At 40.9% G+C, this 20,955-nt stretch overlaps 1 long non-coding RNA gene across 3 annotated transcripts in view; it reads right to left on the bottom strand.

Moving 5' to 3' along the window:
- The window catches only part of LOC148183752 (uncharacterized), a 74,259-nt gene that overhangs the window by 47,032 nt on the left and 6,272 nt on the right, over positions 1 to 20,955 (bottom strand). The window contains exons 4-6 of one of the 3 annotated variants that reach the window (XR_015773226.1): positions 8,221 to 8,360; positions 6,968 to 7,126; positions 6,158 to 6,268 (exon numbers count right to left, since the gene is read on the bottom strand). This is a non-coding gene — a long non-coding RNA (uncharacterized LOC148183752). The remainder of the gene's footprint in view (positions 1 to 6,157; positions 6,269 to 6,967; positions 7,127 to 8,220; positions 8,361 to 20,955) is intronic. The other 2 variants (XR_015773224.1, XR_015773225.1) reach the window with 2 other exon arrangements.

Here is a 20,955-nt window from a genome sequence, read left to right as displayed (position 1 = left end):
TACCCAAGGGATCCACTACATCATACAGAGGTGCAATACGTACATGCACAGACCTTGTGCTCCAGTGTTTCTGAAGCAGCTGCCCTTCCTGCCGTGAAGGTTCTGCCATGTCCATAAGAGGGCTGTTCAAGGCCCATTGGAACAGGCCCAGGCACTGGGTCAAGTTTGATTGGCTCTGAAACATCCAGCTGTGTAGTGTGACATGACCCTTTATCTGCTGGAGGAAATGGGATTTTATGCATTTTCATTCTGAATACATAAAGCAGGTAGCTAGATGAAATACAGCACAGTCAAGCTCTGAAAAAACTTACTGTAGGTGTGAAGACTGCAAGTGACATACATAATTCTTCATTTAACACTGATCTCTGACTTGTGGATTGTTCTCTCTTTGAAAAACCCTAACTATTCTTTTCACATGGGAATTTTGACCAGAGCTGTCGCTCTATTAGGAACGGCTGGGAAGAACGACACAGACTCTCAAGGAGTCGATCAGGAGAATATCTCGTAGTTTATTATTTCAGCTCTGTTTTATAGACTGATACGTGGAAAGTACAGAAAGGAAACTCTTATTGGTTAGTAAACTACTGCATTATCATCATTGGTCAGTGGGGTTCACCACCCCCTGACTTTCTCCTGCAAAGAAAACAAGAGACAGAGAAACAACACCTGCAAGGCTGTTTCCTGTCTTTAAGGATTGTTTTGAATCCTCCCATGAATTTCCCAGGCTACTTTCTCAGGCAGGACTGAGAGAGCTATGCAGCCTGTAATTTCTACAGGCTCTCTGTTTCAGAGTTAGACACAGAGTCCACACAGAGCCACTGAGATGTTTTTACACATAGATTTGGCATAGAGACTGCAGTGAGACATTGATCTGGCTGGGTTTGTACCTACCCTGTGGCTGAGGCAGAAGAGCAAATGTCTATGTCAGCTATATCTGGAAAGAAAAAGGGTTTCTGTTTGAGTCAGCATACAGCATCAGGTAGCCAGGAACTGACTGCTCCACTGGGTTCTGACACTTATGACAACATCACTCATCAAACAACTTTTGAAAGATCACACATTGAAGTGTATGCCACCAATTGAAATATACTTATTATGCAACATAAGCTGAATGCTTTGAGAGGACTACTTACTTTGAGAGCACTTTCTCCTGTACAACTCCCTGTAGGATCCTACTTCCAAGGCTTATAAGCTAACCAGGTTGTCTAGGCCAAGTTCTGTATGCACTGTGGATAGATACACCACAAACCAAGAGTAGCAAGAGGACACAATTTCTTCCCTGCATAATTCCCTGCATATTCCCCAGTATATCATAAATAATACAAATCAGTCTATGAACGATGGGAGACTATCAAGTGTATGCAACAGCCATGACTTACACCTACCAGAAATGTGTGCCAACACATCACATCAAATGACTTTCTTTTCACTTGGTCTGCATATGACCTTGCCGTGTTCATTCCAGTAATAGAACAGCTTCAACCTCAAAATTATCTTTCAAATAACATTTTTCAACATGCTCCCACACTTAAATTAACCAAACTTTTAACAACACTTCAGCCTATTTTTTTTCATACAGGTTTAATGCCAGAATAGTTGGGAAAATGGAAGAGTATCTTTTTAACAAAAATAAGTATTTTTGTAATGACTAAAACAGCACATGTGAAAGTCAACAATCAAATAGCTCAGATAATGCAAGGTGATGCATGTTTTCATACCAATTATTGGTTTCTTAATTTAGCAAATAGGATTTTTGACTGCATTTAAAGAGGAAATCAGCAAATCAATACTAAATTTTCTGTAGAAGAAAGTCATAAAATAACTCAGGTTACCACAGAAACAAATTTAAGCAAACTGGTACCACAAATCAAGTAATTAGTCAGAAAGAACCATTTAATGTCTTCAAAAATTAATGATTTATGATACTATGTCATGTTTGGGACATAAATATTTATTATCTTGCATTTTCTGATCCTTCAACCCTTTCTAATAAAGGGCAACTCAGACAAGTCCAAGCAGCAAACAGTAAGACAATACAATGTTGTATTTGCCTCTCCCTTGAGAAGCAGAAAGCACATTTTATGTCAAATTACTCCATGCACAGGGAACATTGCAATACTGTGTACCTACAGCCATCCATGGATTACAGAGTCTCCTGTGTATACCTGGCAGCAGTCTAATAAATTTAAATTAAACTTCCATAAAGTAGACAGAGGCAGTCTTTTTAGTCTTGCCCTACAGTACAGCAAGAAATGTATTGTGCTCTGTATTTGCCTTATTACTTAGTTCTTCCTGCCAAGAAGCAAATTTCCCTAAACACCAGAAGCAGAGAGAGAACTTTAAGGTTTAAATCCTTATGCTCTTTCAGCTGGACATCAGCAATAGCCATTTCTTCAACAAGTCACAACGCAAAGGGTTGTTATTTTCCCTGCAGGACTCTAATCTGATAAGGAGTCAAGACTCAAGCCAAATCTCAGCAAAAAGAGAAAGAAAAAATATTCTGTCTTCTTTATTTTCCCCTTGCTCACAGAACATTACCAAACTGGCCTTTAGTATAAGTTCAGCTCACAGAAGTAATTCTTGAAAGTCCATTGGTGGAATGTGCATTTCCTTCTCCTTTCAGATTGAAAAGGAAACTTTCTGTGAGTTTACTGTAATGGAGTATTTGTATCAAAAACACCCTGACCTCTCCAGACATAAGACTAAATACCAGCAGCCCACTCTGTCACTAGTTCACTATTAGGAAATTACATGGGAGGAAAGACACAACATAAAATTCACAGGAAGAAAAATAGAAAAAAAGAAAAAAATACATCAGTAGTGGTGGGAGTGAATGAACAAGCTTAATAATGAAGTCAGTAAAAAGAAAAACACCCTCTGGCCAATTGATAATAAAAGGTTACTTGAGGCAAAGGGTCAGATCCTGAGCAGTGCACACTGGCCCAGCTTCTCCAACCTCAGCAGAGCAACAGTGATTTATGGCAGCTGCAAAAAGCCCCAGGAGACAGAAAAACCCAGCTATAAAAATGGTACTGGAGGCCCACATTTTGAAAAGCTTCCACTCACTTTTAGCACCAGACTGAGGTACAGAGGTGACTCTGAGGGTTTGTTTCTGCGGAGGAGCTGCTATGAAGTAAGCTGAAGTGTGAATTTACACTGCATTTATTCTGGGTTTTAAGTAGGCTGTAAATTCACACCCAACCTATTTTACAGGGATTTCCCCAAGTATATAAGCCCTAAATTTGCCTCCTAATCATGGAGGTACATGAAATAAATAGATGCTTTCAAAACTGCAGACCCACAAAGGAATCTCTCTTGCTTGTAGGGCAAGTGGGTACTAAATAGTATATATTGTATTATAGTCCTGCAAGTGCATGGTGCCGTTCTTTCAACCACTGACCTTAAGGCCCCCTCCAGTCATCTCTCTCAAGATCTTCTGATACCCCTGGATCTATTCCAGTTTCATGGCAGACTTCCATATGCCAGCACCTGGCTTCTCCCTTCCCCATTCCAGTTCCACATACAGAGGTCCACATTTATTTACCTGACCCTCAGGGGGAGCAGTAACTCCTCATCCTTGTGCAGAGGTGTTGTATCCTACCAGCTTCCTACCTCTGAACTAACCTAACCATGCTCTGATCATTCATGACTCACCCCCAGAAGCACTGGATCCCTGGGTTAATGCATGTCCTTTGAAACCTCTTTCAGAGTCATAAGGTTAACTCCATGCCAAGAAATGCCAAGAAATGCCAAGAAATGCCAAGAAATGCCAAGAAATGCCAAGAAATGCCAAGAAATGCCAAGAAATGCCAAGAAATGCCAAGAAATGCCAAGAAATGCCAAGAAATGCCAAGAAATGCCAAGAAATGCCAAGAAATGCCAAGAAATGCCAAGAAATGCCAAGAAATGCCAAGAAATGCCAAGAAATGCCAAGAAATGCCAAGAAATGCCAAGAAATGCCAAGAAATGCCAAGAAATGCCAAGAAATGCCAAGAAATGCCAAGAAATGCCAAGAAATGCCAAGAAATGCCAAGAAGCTGGGCAAGATTATTCACACTTTTTTGGCTGAAAGATGCTTTTACACACAGCCGAACAGGCAGCCAGAGGCCTTTGTCAGGAGCCAAGAGGAAGCAGCTGGTATTGTCACAGCCTCATCAGGGTCCTCAGGATGGGCATTTGGTCTTCAGCAGGCCGGGGTGACCAGCTTGAATCACATAAGGCCTGGGCTCTTTCCCTGGAAGCAGCAATGAGGCTGTAATGGAGCATAGCATTTATGTCTTGGCTAATTTGGGATGTTGCACTGCTTGAACAGCTGCCTGTGCTGGCTCAGGTGTCAACTAAGTCCCACCTGCGGCCGTACCACTCTGATACAGTGACAGCATGGTATCCTGAAGGATCCTTCTCAATAAGTCAGTTTAGTAATATTCTCTGTCACCTGAAGCAAACACCAGGTTTCTCAAAAGCAGACTGGAAGGCTTCCCTTCAGTGAAATGCCTTATTCTGAAAAGCATGAAAGACTGAAAGTCAGTTTAGAAGTTTTAATTTTCAGGGTATAATTTCTTTCATTTGTAGCTTTCCCAGACTATAAATTTCCTGTCTGTTGTCTCTCTCTCAGTATTTAATACTCCACAGCCAAACTATTCTAAGTCCTTACTGAGCCTACCATTTATAAGGTAGCACTATAATATAATGATAACCACCAGCGTATTCCCTAAACAAGGCACCCCAGAGAATTCAGTCGCCAAAACACATTCCTCAAGGCAAACGAACAGGGCCCTCCATGTTATTTTAACAACCTACTATCCCCTGAAATCATTGACAATACTAATCTATTTATCTTGCAAGTAGACAAATGTACATGACTTTCCCATGCAATAACATACTGATTAAACTTAGAGCATTTCAGGCAGATAGTATTTCTTATTATTATTACTTCTTATTAGACCTTATTAACCCTCAAAGGAAATTCCACATAAAAACACAGCATCAAAAACCCAAGAGCATGTAAGAATTCAGTCTGTATTTCAGCCAAAATTCAATGATTCCTTTTAACTGCTTCAATTGCAAAGTTTTCAGAAGAACACTAAGCTGTCCTTTGAGAGCTAGCCAGTAGAAGGATCATGGCTCTCATCCTTACCCTGTCACATAGTAGGGAGGCCTTTATTCCCTGCTAAATATAAAATATTTAAGAAAAACAAAACCAAGAAACAAACTGGGATTTGGTCAAGAGTTCATGCTGGCTGAATCACTGTGGTATGGAAACCACCAACTCTAAAGATGGAATGTCCAGAGCAATTTATTACCTCAAAGAAAGAGAAGAAGGAAAAAGAAGAAAAAAGAGGCCCTCAAGACCCATTTAGCTTGCTGGTTAGCTCCCCCAACACCTAAAACATAAAAGAGGCTACCTTTTGACAGATGCCTTGATCTTTTTCCTCTTCATCGCTCTCAGAGCACAGCCAGCAATTTGATCTGCACCACAGTTTTTCATATTGGGTGCAGTGAGAATTGTTTAAATGTCACTACCTGGCTCAACATGCAGAAATACTGTAAGGCCAGGGCACTGCTTCTTTCCTGTACATCCTGCACCTATTGCCCTCCTCAGCCTTTCCCCAAGGGAAAAAAAAAAATCTACATACTTTACAGATTGAATATGGCCAGTTTCTAAGTAGAGATCCATTTAGACTTCTCTGGATTGCCTCTAGTTATCTAAGAGGTTCCAAGGAAATATCTCTCAGAAGCAATTAAGGTCAGCTGCTCTTGGACAGACAATGGAAACATTTAGGGAGGCATCACAGCCATTTTGAAAGAGGCCTGGAAAATCTTAACATTGTTAAAATGTGCCTTCACAACTGCTGATAGGATCTAGTAATGATGTCTGTGTTGTGCTGGTGCATTTCATTGCCTTTCACAAGCCAAAATTTTACCAGCAAATCATTTTAGCTAACTTTAAAAGGCAGTGTTGTGCCCATTGCTTGTAGCAAGAACAGTTCCTGACAACAACCTCACCATACATTTTTTGCTTTCCTTGTTTCCAAAGTACTGGCATACAGAAACACATTATACTTAGGCATTAAATACATTTGTCTCAGTTAACCATCATGTTATTTGACATAATGCTGTCACTAAAGCAAAAAATCCTATCAGCTTCCAGACTTACCTGAATGCTGTGCAGCCTTTTTGTCCATGCTGGATGGAGTGACTAAGAACTGCAGCACAAATGAGATGAACCTGTGCTGCAGAACAAGAGAGCTGGTCCAGAGGCTAAATACTGTAACATGAGGAAACCTTGGATCAGCAGTTCTGCAACATATTTCTTTACACAGACTTATCTCCATCATTTATCTCTCTGTGTCCCTGCTCTGTAAAATGGTACTTTTATATAACAGTCTCTGTGAGAATATGGTAAGAAGTGGCACATTGACAGGGAACATGGAAATACCTCTGAATCTATGATAACTCCACATTACCAATCAATCATCTTAAACACTCAAAAATGAATGATTCCATAGAATATTACAGCAGAAGTGACTCACAAAAGACTGAAGGAATCAACACCCTCCTGAACTGCATTCAGTTTTGTGAGTGTAAGCTTTAAAGGGTTCATTTACCATAGTGATTGCATTTGGAATCACTATGGTAAATTTGGAATTTGGAAAGCAGTCTTTGAAAATTTAAGTATCTTTCTACAGAGTAAGCTGCCAGCTAGCTGCAATGTTATTTCATAGCACTGGTGTCAACGACCACAGAAGCCTTCCAACTCAGCAAAGCATCCTCCAGGATGTCTTGATAAGAAGATCTATAAAAACTGCACATTCAAAAGCCTGGGACTGTTGGGCACTAGTTTTGCACGCTTAATGGATCTGCTGCTACAAAGTCCTCTAACCCTATCAAAATTTCACAGGCAATATGTCAGAAAGCAAAAAATACTGAAATAGTAAATCACAGTAGACTTCAGATAGACACTAACTTTACCTACAGAGGCTTGCATCAACCATTGAATCATTCTCCCTTTCTCTTTCCTGCAGGGCTTATATATGTCCTGCAGTCATGACAGCTCCTGGTGACCTCCTCTGGTGCCCCAGTCCTTCGGACTTTCACTGCTCTCAGCTCCACATGCTGTCAGCACCTGTAACATGAAATAGTACATTCTGAGTATTCCCTCTGCCCCCTCCCATTACATCAGTGTTCAAGTCTGGAGTAGCAGTGTGCTTCTGAAGCCAGAATGCCCCACATACTGTGCAGTCTCCAAGCACAGACCAGATTCCTTTCAGATGGAACTAAGCTGGAAGAGGTACCCCAGCAGCACAGGCAAAGCACAAAGGCCTCACATGGTGTGCAGGCCAGGGGCCTTCAGCAGAGCTGAAGCTCTCCAGGTCCACTCCTAGTTCCTACTACCATCACTTGTGGAGAAATTGCATTGAAGTAGCAGACATTCTTTCTCCTCCAGGCAAACTTAACAAATCTTTTCTAATCTGTACAATGACCCAAAACATACTTTGTTCTTCTCCAACCCCTCAAAAAACCAGCTTGATGCCCATCTTTTCAGACATATACCCAGCCAGCACCTCCAGTGGATCATAACATTTGAACTGTTACATTTTTTGACTAGTCATTAAAATTGTCATCATTTAGGTCCTTGCCCATCTGCCACTGTCTGCCACTGAGTATTCTGTCACTCACCTCTTCCCTTTTACCTATTTCTAGTCTTCCTTTTGGACTCACTTGTCCTGTTATTATTTTAGCTATGAATAAATCTCAAACTCATCACTTACACCAAATTAATATGAAGTAGCACAATTTCCTGTGATTTCATAGATTTCATGTGACTGAATTTCTATATAATTTCTACCAGCGCAATTGGAACTTTCACATTACCTACAGAGAAATCATGTCCTTTTTTCTCTCCATTAACTGTAGCATCTCGTTGTGGATCCACAGAACTGAATGGAAGGACCTCAGCTGAATGCAAGAGACAGTCCCCTAAATGCACTTAATGAAGTCATTCAAACAACTGATGCTATTTATATTGAATTTCATGACTATATAACATTCGGAGACAACCATGTATGTTCTGTATCTTTAGAAAATACATTTTTCCTATTATACAATCTGAAAAATACTGGTTTTGTTTTAATGTAATTGTAAGAATCAAATTTATATACAAGACCTTTAGAAAACAGAGACCCACCTCTAAATGCAAAGAACAAACATTTGCATTACCTATTTATATTAAAATATGCAGAAATTTCCAAAGTATTCAGTCAACTTATAAATTTTTATAACTTCTTCGGATTGTTAACATTTTTTAACACACAGCATTATTTCAGCTTTGTGGAAGGCTCAATAACAATCTTTCTGGTCTGGAAAAAAGGAAAGAGCATTATAATAAAGAATGCAGAATAAATAAAAACAAAACAGTACAAGACGTACATCCAAGTATACAAAGACAACTTTCATGGTGAGCTATAAGCAAGTATAATAACACAATGTGCTGCATGTTGATTTCACCAAGGAAAAGAATTTCTCCAGTTATTGAAGACTTTCCTGGCAGAATTTCAGAAAAAAAATTCTGACATTCTCCCAATCTGACTTCTGTGCAATGCAAGTCATGCACATTTTAAATACCAATGAATAATACTGCCTTTCTTCTGAGAACTGTTAACAGCTGTAGAAACTATTATAGCCTGTTTAAAATCATCTCTGTAGTCAATACTCTCCAGACACTTAGCAGTACTAAAGCTATTCCAGGGACTAAACTAGAATTACTATGTTTGATTTATGTTGAAATGAAACAACAAACATCTGATCTTTATTTTTTTTTAAATAGCTATTCATATAAACACAAGAATCAGCTGCATAACTAGAAAATAATAGTTTGAAATAAAGGAAAAAACTTAGCAACTGAAAAATCTCCACCCGCTTGAACTGTGTATAACTTTCTCCCCACGTTGTCCCAAAAATCTCCCAATTGAGCAGAATTAGAATTAACTTTAAAATGCTTAAAAATCCAATTAACAAATCTCTTTAACTCCCCTTTTGAAAACTTAAAATTTCCTGTATTAAGGGTGCCCACAACTTGGAGATAAAAGTCCTTCTCAGGAGGGCTAAGCTTAGGCCTACTAAGGTTATTGCCCATCTTAGTCCCTTTCCCCACTCAACGATAAAAGAGGAACAAAAAACAAAAAGGCCCCAGAAATATGAAACTTACAATTTTCTTCAGGCCGATGCCTGCTGGGCCAATGGAAAACCGATGGGCAGGTTTTCCAATGGAAAACAGACGGCCAGTCCTCAAGGGCTCTCTTCCTTTGCCCCAGATGGTCCCAGTCGATACCCTTCGGATTGCCCCTTGCTAAAACGCAAGGGGTTCTCCTCAGGGAGTGGCAGTCCCAACAGCGGCACACACCACAGTGAGAACTGCAGACAGACACTTCTTCAGGGGCTCTTTGGATGCCCCATGTTGGGCGCCACTTGCCGTGACTGGGTCAATGGCAGGGGGTGCCACGACTACCCTGAAGAAGCTGTCCTGAAAAGGACGGCTCAGGGGCACAGGCACATCCCTTGCCCAGCTAGTGGTCTCAGCTCAGCGGCAGCTTGCAGGAGACACGGAGAGAGAGACTAGAGCGCTGTATGGCATTCCACTGAGAAATAGCCTTTATTATAACAGGGCCCTCAAGGAAGGGAACCAGTGACAGCAGCTCCCCGAACTAGGGAAAACCTGGGGTTTATATAGGGAAAGAGAGGGGTGGGGGAAACTTGGATACATGTATCAGGGTGGACTGATAGGGAGAAACACCAATGGGGTGCAATAAATTAACATGTCTAACTCAAGGATCTCTGGGAGTGACACTTTTCTCTCTCTGAGAGAAAGTGCCTTGCCTAGGGAGAAGCTCTCCAGGTGAGAGCCAAAATCTCTTGGTTGGCTGGTTCTTCAGCCCCCACAACGATGTACTGAATTTACAGAAATTGGACAAAGGAAGACTACCCACAGTTACCTTCAAAAAGAAAAGATCTGTGAAAGGGTGAAAGATGGCTAGTTAAGATACTTTATACAGCCACGGCCACCCTAATATCTTTGTGGCAAGGCTGTGGTTTATAAGTGTTGTTTCATTAATCTAGTTTTTCAAGTTTTCTGAAATACACAAAATTATCAGCAGCCCAGTCCAATATCTTGGCAATGCTCATCACCAGCTACTTCAGACAGATCACAGGTACAATGGACTGCATAATAAAATCATCCAGATACATTCAAGAGGAAGTTGAGATCTCTGTGTGACTATTAAATAAATAAAATAAATAATAATTATTTAATAAATAAATTAAATAAAATTGTCTCTATTAATTTTTTTCACATCACAGAGCACAGGTGGGAACAGGATAAATGCTCTGTTGTGGCTACTCTGACATTTTTTAAATTATGACTGAAAAAAGAGACAAAACAAAAGTGGAACAAGTGCAAATTTCAAAAGGCATAAGATTTCAGATTATGTTCTACAGATTCATGTATATTACTAAGATTTTTCATTCTAACTGCCACCAAAATTCCTTATTTTTTACACATCTTCACTTTTCAAAAAATAAAAAGGCTAAGTAAATATCAGATTTGTTGAGGGTTTATGATCTCTGACAAAGACAGCAATTAATTTGACCAATAATAATAATAAAGTGAAGATTAAGCTAGTTTCAAGTAACAGTCTCTTCTTCCAGAAGAGTGCCATAAATCAATCAGGAAACGTTAAACAGCTTCAAATTAATTCTCCAGCTTCTTCTAGATTAATTCTGAATCTTTAGCTCTTAAAGTATCTAGAAAGGTGAAAGATAAGTTATTTGTTACCTCATTATTAGTTTTTCTTCAGTCAGTAAGTTATCTTATTTATAGCATCACACCTCATCCTCTAATCAGAGCTTTCACAGCAGTTTTGTTGTATTACCAGTATGGCACAGGGACATTTCTACCTTCTCAAGCAGACATGCAAGTAGCAGAATAATCTGTGTGCCCTTCTGCTGCCCCAGGTGCCATCAAACACAGCTCTCCACATAGCCCCTGTGCTTGGCTGGGGAAAACATGACTATGGTATTAGTGTTGCTTTCCTAAAAGCCACTGTTAGTTCCACCAGTAACCTTTACTAAAAGGCATGACTGGTGCAGTTGCCCAAGGATGGAAACTCACTGTGACCAAGACCTGACTTGTCCAGCCCTGCTGTAATGGGACTGAGCAAGACTGATGACTCCAGGGGCAACACAAAGCTTGAAATTCTGAATGCAGACTTAACATAGAGCAGAAATGCTGTCATCCTCTCAACTTTCAGGTCAAATTCGAGTTCTTGTGCTCAAGATCCCAGTTTCCCTTTACAAAGTCCTATGTCAGGCTGTTCCCAACATCCCTCTGCTTTTCTTCCTCCCTACTCGCTCACTCTGCTTTTCTCACTCCTTTTATCCTTGTGGGTCTCCTTTTCTTCTCTGTGCTCTGAGTCTTATCCCATACTGCTCTCTGGGCCAAGATCTCTCCCCCTGGGAAGCCTTTGGATGTCCTGTCTCAATAAATTTGGGACAACACTCAAATTCAATGGGAGTAAAGCTGACCCATATCATTGAGGCTCTCTTGCCAAGCACCCCTTATCCTTCCTCTTGCCTCATCCTGTCTTTATTTAGTGACTGTAACTCTGTTCCCTTCTTCTCCTTAGCTGTTGGCCTACACTTCACATTTGCCAATTTTGCCATACTCAGACGGAGATCCTACAGGCAGAGTACCAAGTTGTTAGATTTTCCCTTACTCTGTCTATAAAATGGTGCCTATTAAATGTTTCCCCATAGCAATGTAAAGAGATAATCAATTTACAGCACCAAAGGAAAGAAAAAGTGTGCACATAAGTGGGAAGAGGACACACTGTTTTCTTAAATTGTAATAGGTAACTAAGGAACTACTTTTTTCAAAATCACTGATCATATACAAGGCAAAAAGGCATTGTTTAGAAAAAGCATAAGAAAGGCACCAAGGTTACTATAAACTATCATATCCTTTGGTCTGGGAATTTCAGCTGGGCTCTTAATTCAGCACAGTTACAAGGTAATTCTGCAAGTACAATCCTCTAGGGACTGCAAATGAAAAGAAAAGTCATGTTCAAATCCACCAATTTCAAGGTCATGCATTTGAAATCAAGACAACAGGGAACCAAAAAGCCTTGCAAAACTTACAAAATAAGCAGAAATCATGCAACCCAGAAATTCTCACAGGTATAACACCAAACCTGGATCTGCTAAACTCAGTGGTCAGTAGTTCCACTAAACATAGTAAGAAAAATTAGGCTGTGAGTTAAGAGATCAGATAATTTGTAATGGGAGTCTAAGTAGACCACATGGAAAATTAAGTGTCTTGGAATGAAGACAAGCTTATAGAAAAGGTGAAGCAATGGCTGTTTTGAGAACCCCTACTGGGCACTGCTATAGAGTGCTAATAACAGATGTCAAATGCACTAATGGCTGCAACACAGGCAGAAGGAGTCAAACAACTTTACATAATTATACAAAAAAGTGATTTCATCCATCACAAAAAAGAAATGTAACAGAAAAATCTCTAGCACGTAGTCATAAGTGTAAGAACAGATCTTCCCAGCAATGGATCAGGAAGATCTGATCTTCAGCACTATTTCCAGAATGACAAAACTTTTAGACAGGTTACCTCTTTACTTGTCTGTGGATAGGAAAGTCACCGATAACTGAAAAACTCTTAAGCAACCTTCTGTGCTGTTTTCTATTGCATCAATTGTACATTGATTGCTCAGAACTGAATGGTGCCTGGTATCACTATTCAAAAACATGTAACTATCCATCCAGATATTTACACTGCATCTCTCCTACTGCAGAGAGACTACAAATATGAGCACACAGGGGCAAACAATACTATTAACACCTCCTGGTTTGGCTGGTATTGCTGTGTTAGGGCAGTCCATGGGCAGGTGCTGTTGTTTCTGATAAGCCTGTTGGATAACAGCAACAGGAATCTGTCAGATGCAGCCCACACACAGGATGTGCCCCGCACAGCATGTTGACCTCCTCCAAAGAAGTTTCATTTTAGAATTCTATGGAACATGTTACAAATACCAGCTGGTAATGTGCGATGTATCAGAGAGAAAAGGAAAGGCGCAACAGGCAATACAAATAACATGGAAACACCCCTCCAAGGGCAGCAGTGGGCTTGCTGGAGCACACTGTGTGCTTGCTTGGAGAAGCAGGCAGTACCTGCGTGACAGAAGGATGCTTGGCCCATCAAACAAGGAAATGTGCAAAGGCACTTCTGTGCTTCTCGTACAATTCCCTGACTCTGCAGTTGCTAGAAGATTAGCGCTGTCTTAAAGACAACTCAAGAAGCTTCAGGCTTGGCCAAGAATAAACCTAGTAATAAAAAAAACTAATTAAGTATAAGTGCCCTTACCTTCACAGGATCATATTCACACCACATGCAACTCCTTTCCCCCAGGAAAAGGCCCTTGCTGGTGCATAAGATGCAAAGGCCTTGCACATTGCTTCACTACAACCACACAGCCTGCCATATCTTCTCCCCAGGATAAGGCAATTCTGAGGGACCTACTTACTCCTGATTTTCACCTTCTTTACACCATTTAAGGTGCTAAGCTGATGGAGATGAACTACCAGTCACACCTCCTAGGCAGACAATAAAATGTCAGAGGCTCCCAACTAGTAGAAGAGCCTTTGCACACCCAGCCATGGCAGCTCAGGGTGTGTCTGCTCCCATGCAAGAGGTTACGAGACCCACAGGAGAGCTTTGCAGTTTAAATTATCAGACCACCCACCTGAGCCTATGAGGCAAGTATGTGTCCTCTGTCTCCCACTCTGCTGTGACCAAGCTTCCCACTACTGGAGAGGGATTGACTGGATAGGTGTCAATACCTTGAATTACACAAATATATTCGGGAGAGCATTTCAGCAGCATGCTGAGAGCTCGGGTTCAGTATGGTATGCAACAAATAACAGCAGTATTGTCTTTTTAACAAAAAGGTTTTTTAAAAAAGTCCCTGACATTATGATTTTGCTTTTGAAAATTCTATTAAGACCAGTGCAGAAACTATTAGCAACGAAGAGATTCTTTGAACACAAACAAAAGGATTCACCAGTCCCTCACTAGGAAGATGTGATATCATTGCATCACATATCCATAAGAAGGGCAGAAGAGATGCATTGTTTCACAGTACAGTGAAATGCTGTATTCTCTAAAATAAAAGTATTGAATCTGCAAGTGTGTATGACAAATAAGAGGAGTAAAATTGTCAGTGCTCTGGGCAGTGACGATCAGATGCTTGTAAACACTATTGAACATATACAGTCTGGACTGGGATAAATTGCAAGCTGAGACTATATTGTACAAATTATACCACAGTCAAACCAGATTCTTTTCTATCTGATCCATCACTTCTTGCTTAATTCTTCAAGCCAAAACCAGTGAAATCCTTTCCTGGTCCTTGTTTAGCAGCCATATAGTGAGTGTGTTCTGATATTCTCTTACCTAATTCAGAGTCGCATGCCCTCTGACCCACATCTCTGCATCTCAGAATAGGCACTCAGTCTTGTTAGGGATGTATACGTGTTAGCAGCACACCCGCTCTTACCCTTTGTCATGCCCAACATCATTACCCAGGAACTCCAGTGCTTCTTAGGTCAAAAGGCACAGGACTGCTGCACAGTCAGGTGGCCTAAGGAACCTGAAAGCTCTCCCAACCCCTGTGTTACACAGATTCGTGCTTTGTGGCTCACACTAAGGAGAATCTGGATACGAGTATGAGGCTGCTAGGGAGGCAGAGAGCAAGGAGGTTTTAGGTTTCAGCATGTCAGCCACATGTCATCTTCAAGGATGACACACTGGATAACAGGATTTTTAGTTTTAGAACCAAAACTCATGTTGGACATGCTCTCTGCAGTTATGCTGGTGCTATTAGCTTGTCAGCACCTCAAAGCCCTAAGTATGCTGCACTCTTCCATGCCTTTTAATTAATTATATGCTCCTTGCACAGCAGACAGCAGGAGGCTTGCAGCTACATAACTACTGAACTGAAAATGACAAGCTGACATTACCCAGATTAAGAGGATTTTCTTTCTCTTCATCTTATTCCTTTTCCTCAGCCTGTTCTATGTTCCAAGAGGTCAAAGTACTATCCCTCCAGTTCACTTAACAGTGATGCCTCTCCCTCACCTACATCTCTTCTCTCAAAACCCTACACTTAAAGCACCTAACATCAGCAGCCCCAAGCACTAAGAAAGACAATAAAACTTGTGTTGCCTTCCTCCCCAGTCTGCTGCCCACCTGTACCAGAGATGAGGGACACTTTGATCCCAGGGAATTACCACAGAAGAGAATGGCAAATTTTTGGCTCACTAATTTTCTCCAAAATTCCTTTAACTCTCTGCAGGAAGACTGGCAGGTCTGTTGCTATGCAGATCTGCTGGCCCACAGCATGCCAGAGGCTGCTATCAAATCAAGGCTTTAGGAGCAATCACAGAGCAGCAGGCACATCCAAACAGCATTGGAGAAGTCATCTGCAAGGAAGAGCAAGTCCCATGCCGTGTAACATGAAAGCAAGTTGTAAGTATTTATTCTGCTATCACTCCTAAACTCCCGGGGACTGGGACTTTTTTATGCAACTCATATCCTCCAATCTAGTAACCTCAGTTCCCTGGAGACTGTTGCTGTAGGACACACAGATAGGGCTGAGATCTGAGAAGTTCTGGGATTTCTGATGCGTCCAGACACACTCAGAGCGAGCCAGAGTGATGCAGGACTCTTCATGCAACCCATCTGCCTCCCTGGGTTCACCCAGAAAAGCAAACCACCAGCCCTCCAGCTCAACCCTCAGTTACACAAAACAGCAGAGTAGAAGGAAAGCTGCTGTATTTATTCCAGCAGTGCCCACAGGCTCTGGTGCACTGACGGACAGTTCCCGTCCCACAGAGTTGCATCTAAAATAACAAACAGCCAAAGGGAGGAGACACACACCAACAGGAAACTTGACTGAGTAATATTTCTGTGTGGTAGAAAATGAATGACTATGTTCTTGATGCAGTTGCAGACAAGACCTCAGGGGTCTTGAAAAACAAAATGTAAATGCCACTTCCTTAGACACAAAGCACCGGGCCTGACTTTCCACTGGTGACCCTTACCATCCATGTAACCTGAACAATTTTCACACTTACTCCTCATACAATTAAAAAAGCTCATCTAATTTTCTGTTTGGTTTGGAGAAAAAGCTACTGCTTTTGGCATACAAAAGCATAAGTAACCTGTTAGCAAGCATTTTAGAGAACATCTCTGTTTGGTGAATATACTCCCTCAAGCTATTTCTATGATCTAAGTGAGCAGCAAGTGCTGTACTCATCTCTTTCAAAATTATCCACTATCATCAGTTAATGAGTCCTGCATTACAAATTCCATCGAAAAATCCTCCTTGTTGTGCATGCACAGCACTTCACTCACTGACATTCTCCAGACAGTCCAGCAGACTGGAATAGAACAGACACCCATTCTGTAATGATTACCTGGAAAAGTGAACATTTCCTTTCTTCTGTGTATTATAAAACCTCATGTACCACAGAAACAGAAGCTTAAAAGCCATACAGTACTTTCATTTCATTTGTACATCTTCCAGTGAGGTCAGCTGAGTGTGAGGACCTGATTCTCAGCCAGTGTAACTTCTGTATTTTCTAACATACCCCATCAACTCTGAGCTCACACTTGTATCCCAACAAATTTTCACATCTCTCCACACCATCAACACTTGTACTTAAAAGTGGCAATATTTAGCTTGCATAAGTAAAACTTACTTTATCAAATACTGGAGGCTCTTTGAAAGCTGAAAGCATTTATATATCTTGGCTCCAGGAAGAAAACATTCTCTGTTTTCCAGAGTTTAAAATGGGATAGCCACATTTCTAGGCATAAGGACAGCTGACAACTTATGGTGAGATTACCACAGTTTAAGAATTTAACAAAATAAAGATAGCTTAAGCCATCTTTACCACATTACTTCTGCATGAAGAACAGAGTTCCTGGAGTTCAGCTGGCTCCTGAAGCACAGCCTGAAGAGTGACAGTGTTAAGCTATAGCATCATGGATGCTTCAATTGTCTCTTACATTCTAAGAGCTAAACCATCCAAGACATGGGTCAAAATACTGCAAGAAATGCAGGTCATGGAGTAGAATAAAGGTTATTTTGAACTTCTTAGACTTCTCATAAAGTTTTCAGACTCTGCAGATAGATTTAACCAATTTCATTCTTTTGGTTACATCAGAACATCTTTATATCAGAACAACCAACTTTTTGTTATCAAGCCCCTTTTCTTTTAATTCTAGTTATATGCCATTCCCTTGAACTCAAATAGCTCAGATTCACACATAAAGATTGAGATGAGATCACGGAAATAAAAGATAATGAATCAACTGGTTTTGTACACAAAATAAGCATCTGTAATTACAAAGCAGTCAACACATTGACTTGGACTCGAGTTGCATTACACACTGGTCCCTTGGACTCCAGGACTTAAAATCACCTTTGTTCTCTCTGTCGCAGGTCAAGTATAGCTCAGCCAAACCAGGAGATTTGTGCCAAACAGTTTGTATTTCCAACAATTAAACACTGAATTCTCCTTTTAGGAGTCATTCAGAAGTCACACTTGCACAATTATTTGCACACATAGCCACTTTATTTCAGCATCAAATACAAAAAGCTATTAACAGTTGGTCAGATTCTGCTCTCATTTGCCTTAAGTGCAAAACCACATCATTTTCATTAAGACCAGTGGAGCTAGAGTTTCATATCACACATGGGAGAACACCACTCCTTTCTCACTGAGGCAGCTCACATCACCAATGAGTTGCATGCCTGTGGCACATGTGGCCTGAAGGTTTCTGTTCTGTGGCACAGGCCATCAGTTCTACTCACTGTTCTTCTAACTCCTCTGCAGCCTCATCATATCCCTCATGGCCTTAATTTTAAATGGACTTTGTTTCATTGACAGACCAGGGCACGTTATTTATTCCCCTTAATTCACTGGATTTACTAGAAGCACACTAGCTGAGTACCACTGAACAAAAGGCAAACTTGTTTCTACAGTGTATTTACATACAATAAAATGAACCAATCAAGCAAACAAACTGTACACAACATTCCCTGTTATTAACTGAAACCAGAAGAAACTCTCTTCAGTACTTCCAGTACTTACAAAAGCATGTTTATGTCCTATATAACCCAGGGCTTACATCAATTACTTGGTTGCCAAAGCTTTAAGCCAAGTTTTCTCCACATGATTTACTCCCTGGAACCTAAAGAAGAAGTCAACAGATAACTGGTCTCCAACACTGTTTCTTCAGTGCCCTCCAAACTGAGGGCAAATTTTTCTCATTCTTCCTGACGGACAGATCAACCTGGTTTAACTTCTCCTGGATCCCCTTTGCTATTCATGTCACACCCACTGTCACTCCCAGGCATGGTAACACTCCCAGGTGTAACACCTGGCCAGAGAGGGATGGGCAGCTGGGTGCCGGTGGGTACCAGGACAAGTGCACTGAGAAACAAGCACACTGTTGCCAGTCAGCAAATTATGAGCACAAGAGCATGCACAGCCAGCCTGAGAGAACAGAAATCTTAATCCCACTGCTCTACCTGCCCACAACAGCTGCACTAGGAGTTACTGCTCTGGTCTTCTACAGACACAGCGTTTGGAAATGCGTAACCATTGCTTTGTGCTTGTTTCCTTCTGGTAATGTAATAAAGCAATTCCCAGTTATAAGAAATGAGACCATTTGTGACCACGATGAGGTTCAGAGAAGGTACAATCCTTGGTATGCAACACACACAGAGCTGTGGCTGAATAAGCTCCCATCAGGCAGCCTGACCTCAGACTGGAGCCACACACCACCCCATCCAGCATCATCCTGCAGGATTACGTGCCCTACAGACACAGTTTTCTGACACTTTGTGTGACCACACAGCCTGAGACACAAACTCCCCTTTGCATAAATGGACTTAAAGAAAGTAACTTATTTCACAAATACAACACACACTGAATCACCCCAGCTTGACTACTGATCCAAGCCAAACAAACAGTGCTAGTTTCAAGGACCTCCTTCTGACACCATTCCACTGAATAATTTAATTGAAGGGAAAAACTTGACATGTCACAGCACAGTATCTCTGATGCTAATTCATATGTCTTTTTTTTCCCTATTAGAATACATGGAAGCAGATGATTGTCACATTTTTCAAGTGAGAAATGCTAAGAAGTGGGTTTTAACTCTCTGGTAAACCTGGAAAACAAGACAAGGGGCCAGCCAGCTCCTCTGTGCACAATTCCCCAGTGACTCAACCACAGCATACCTACATGAGACAGGAATCAAGAAGAGAATCAGATAATTATTCCAACTGTGTACAGCCAGATTTGTAAACAGAGAACGTGGTCACTGGCTTTGAAATGGAGTATTATTGTCTCAATAAAGAAGCAGTATGAGACTATGCATTCAACATCTTAATTCCCAGGTAAAGCTAGGGTAAAAGCACAGCAAATTTACAAAACAGCTCTTAACTACTTGGAAAGGACATCAGTCAGGTGGCTTGGACAACCTTACTTGCACTTTCTTGTATAGGGCATGAGTGACTGGATACTGTAATACACTATTTGCCTAGAATGTAAGTCTAGTAACAGCTTCAGAGCCTTCTGCCTCAAATACCCATATGCTGACACATCATATATGGGTTACACATACATTCTATTTAACATTATACACCAACAAATTTAGATGCATAAAATCTTGATAAATCAAGTACTTATGTGATTTTTTTTAATATTCTCCCAAATATTGTGGTGGTGCGTATTTCTGGGAGTTACCTGGTTTCTGTGTAAACCCTCCCTGCAGCTGTGACGTGTTTTTCCCCCTCCCTGTCCCTGAAACATTATCCCATTGGTTGGTGTTATATGTCCCCCCGCCCCTCTCCCGAGGTTTGAAAAAGCCCGGGAAGGAGAAACCCGGCCTCTTTTTCCCCTGGAAACCAGCCAGAATAAACATCCTCCGTTACTCCGGGGGGAGAAGCAGCATTTTTGGTCTTTTTCTTGGTCATGAAGGATCTCCCTGAACACCTCCATCGACAGAGCTAGCGTGGATTACTTCGAGGGGCTAAGGGAGGATCTCTTCAAAATATTTGCCACTGTTACTGCAATCCCTTCCAAAGGGAGTAGCACCAGTACAAGTCCAAAAGGTTACATGAATGAGGACCTCACTCCCCTTGCACACCAGGAGCAGCAACTTACACTGCATAATAAGGACAAAGCTTTTAGCATAACACAAAAGCCCCAAGGACCTACATCCTACTACAGAAACACAGCAGAAGAGACCAGAGATTTTGTTAGGTGAAAAGAAAGTAAAGTGTGCAAAGTTACTCAATTGTTTTGTGGACTTAAAATTGTGCTGGCATCCTCATACAGTGTTGTATATTTAAGTACATACATAAAGATACAAATACAGTTACGACACTGCCCATGCAAATAGTTCTATATGAACCATGTCAACTCCTGTGTGCAAGGCTCTCTAGAGGATCAGGACTGTAACCTATGTACAGAAATGCTGGTAAAGTGTGTTTATGTAATATGTAAATAGATAAAGAAAAGTACATTCACACCAACTACTAAAGGAAAGAAAACTAATCATTTTTCTACTGCTAAAACTACTGAATCACTTACCATCTGGTTTGTGAGGGGAAAAAAACTCAGTCCAATTCAGCTATGAAGAAAATCCTATCTAAAAAAAGTAATCACATGCCAGATCCTTCTAAGTTTAATTTCCAATCATTTTAACACAGAGACATGGAGAATTTTGTTTTCCTAGAGATAAAAAAAAAAAACCAAACCAACAGTAAGAAGGATGTGTGGCTTGTTAGGCCCTGATCCTGCTATGGGAAA

This window comes from Pseudopodoces humilis, chromosome 9, assembly GCF_049639895.1.
Source record: "Pseudopodoces humilis isolate 2021_Gansu_Grassland_sample_001 chromosome 9, ASM4963989v1, whole genome shotgun sequence".
Classification (NCBI taxonomy): Eukaryota; Metazoa; Chordata; class Aves; order Passeriformes; family Paridae; genus Pseudopodoces; species Pseudopodoces humilis.
This window is presented reverse-complemented; position numbering and strand designations above follow the sequence as displayed.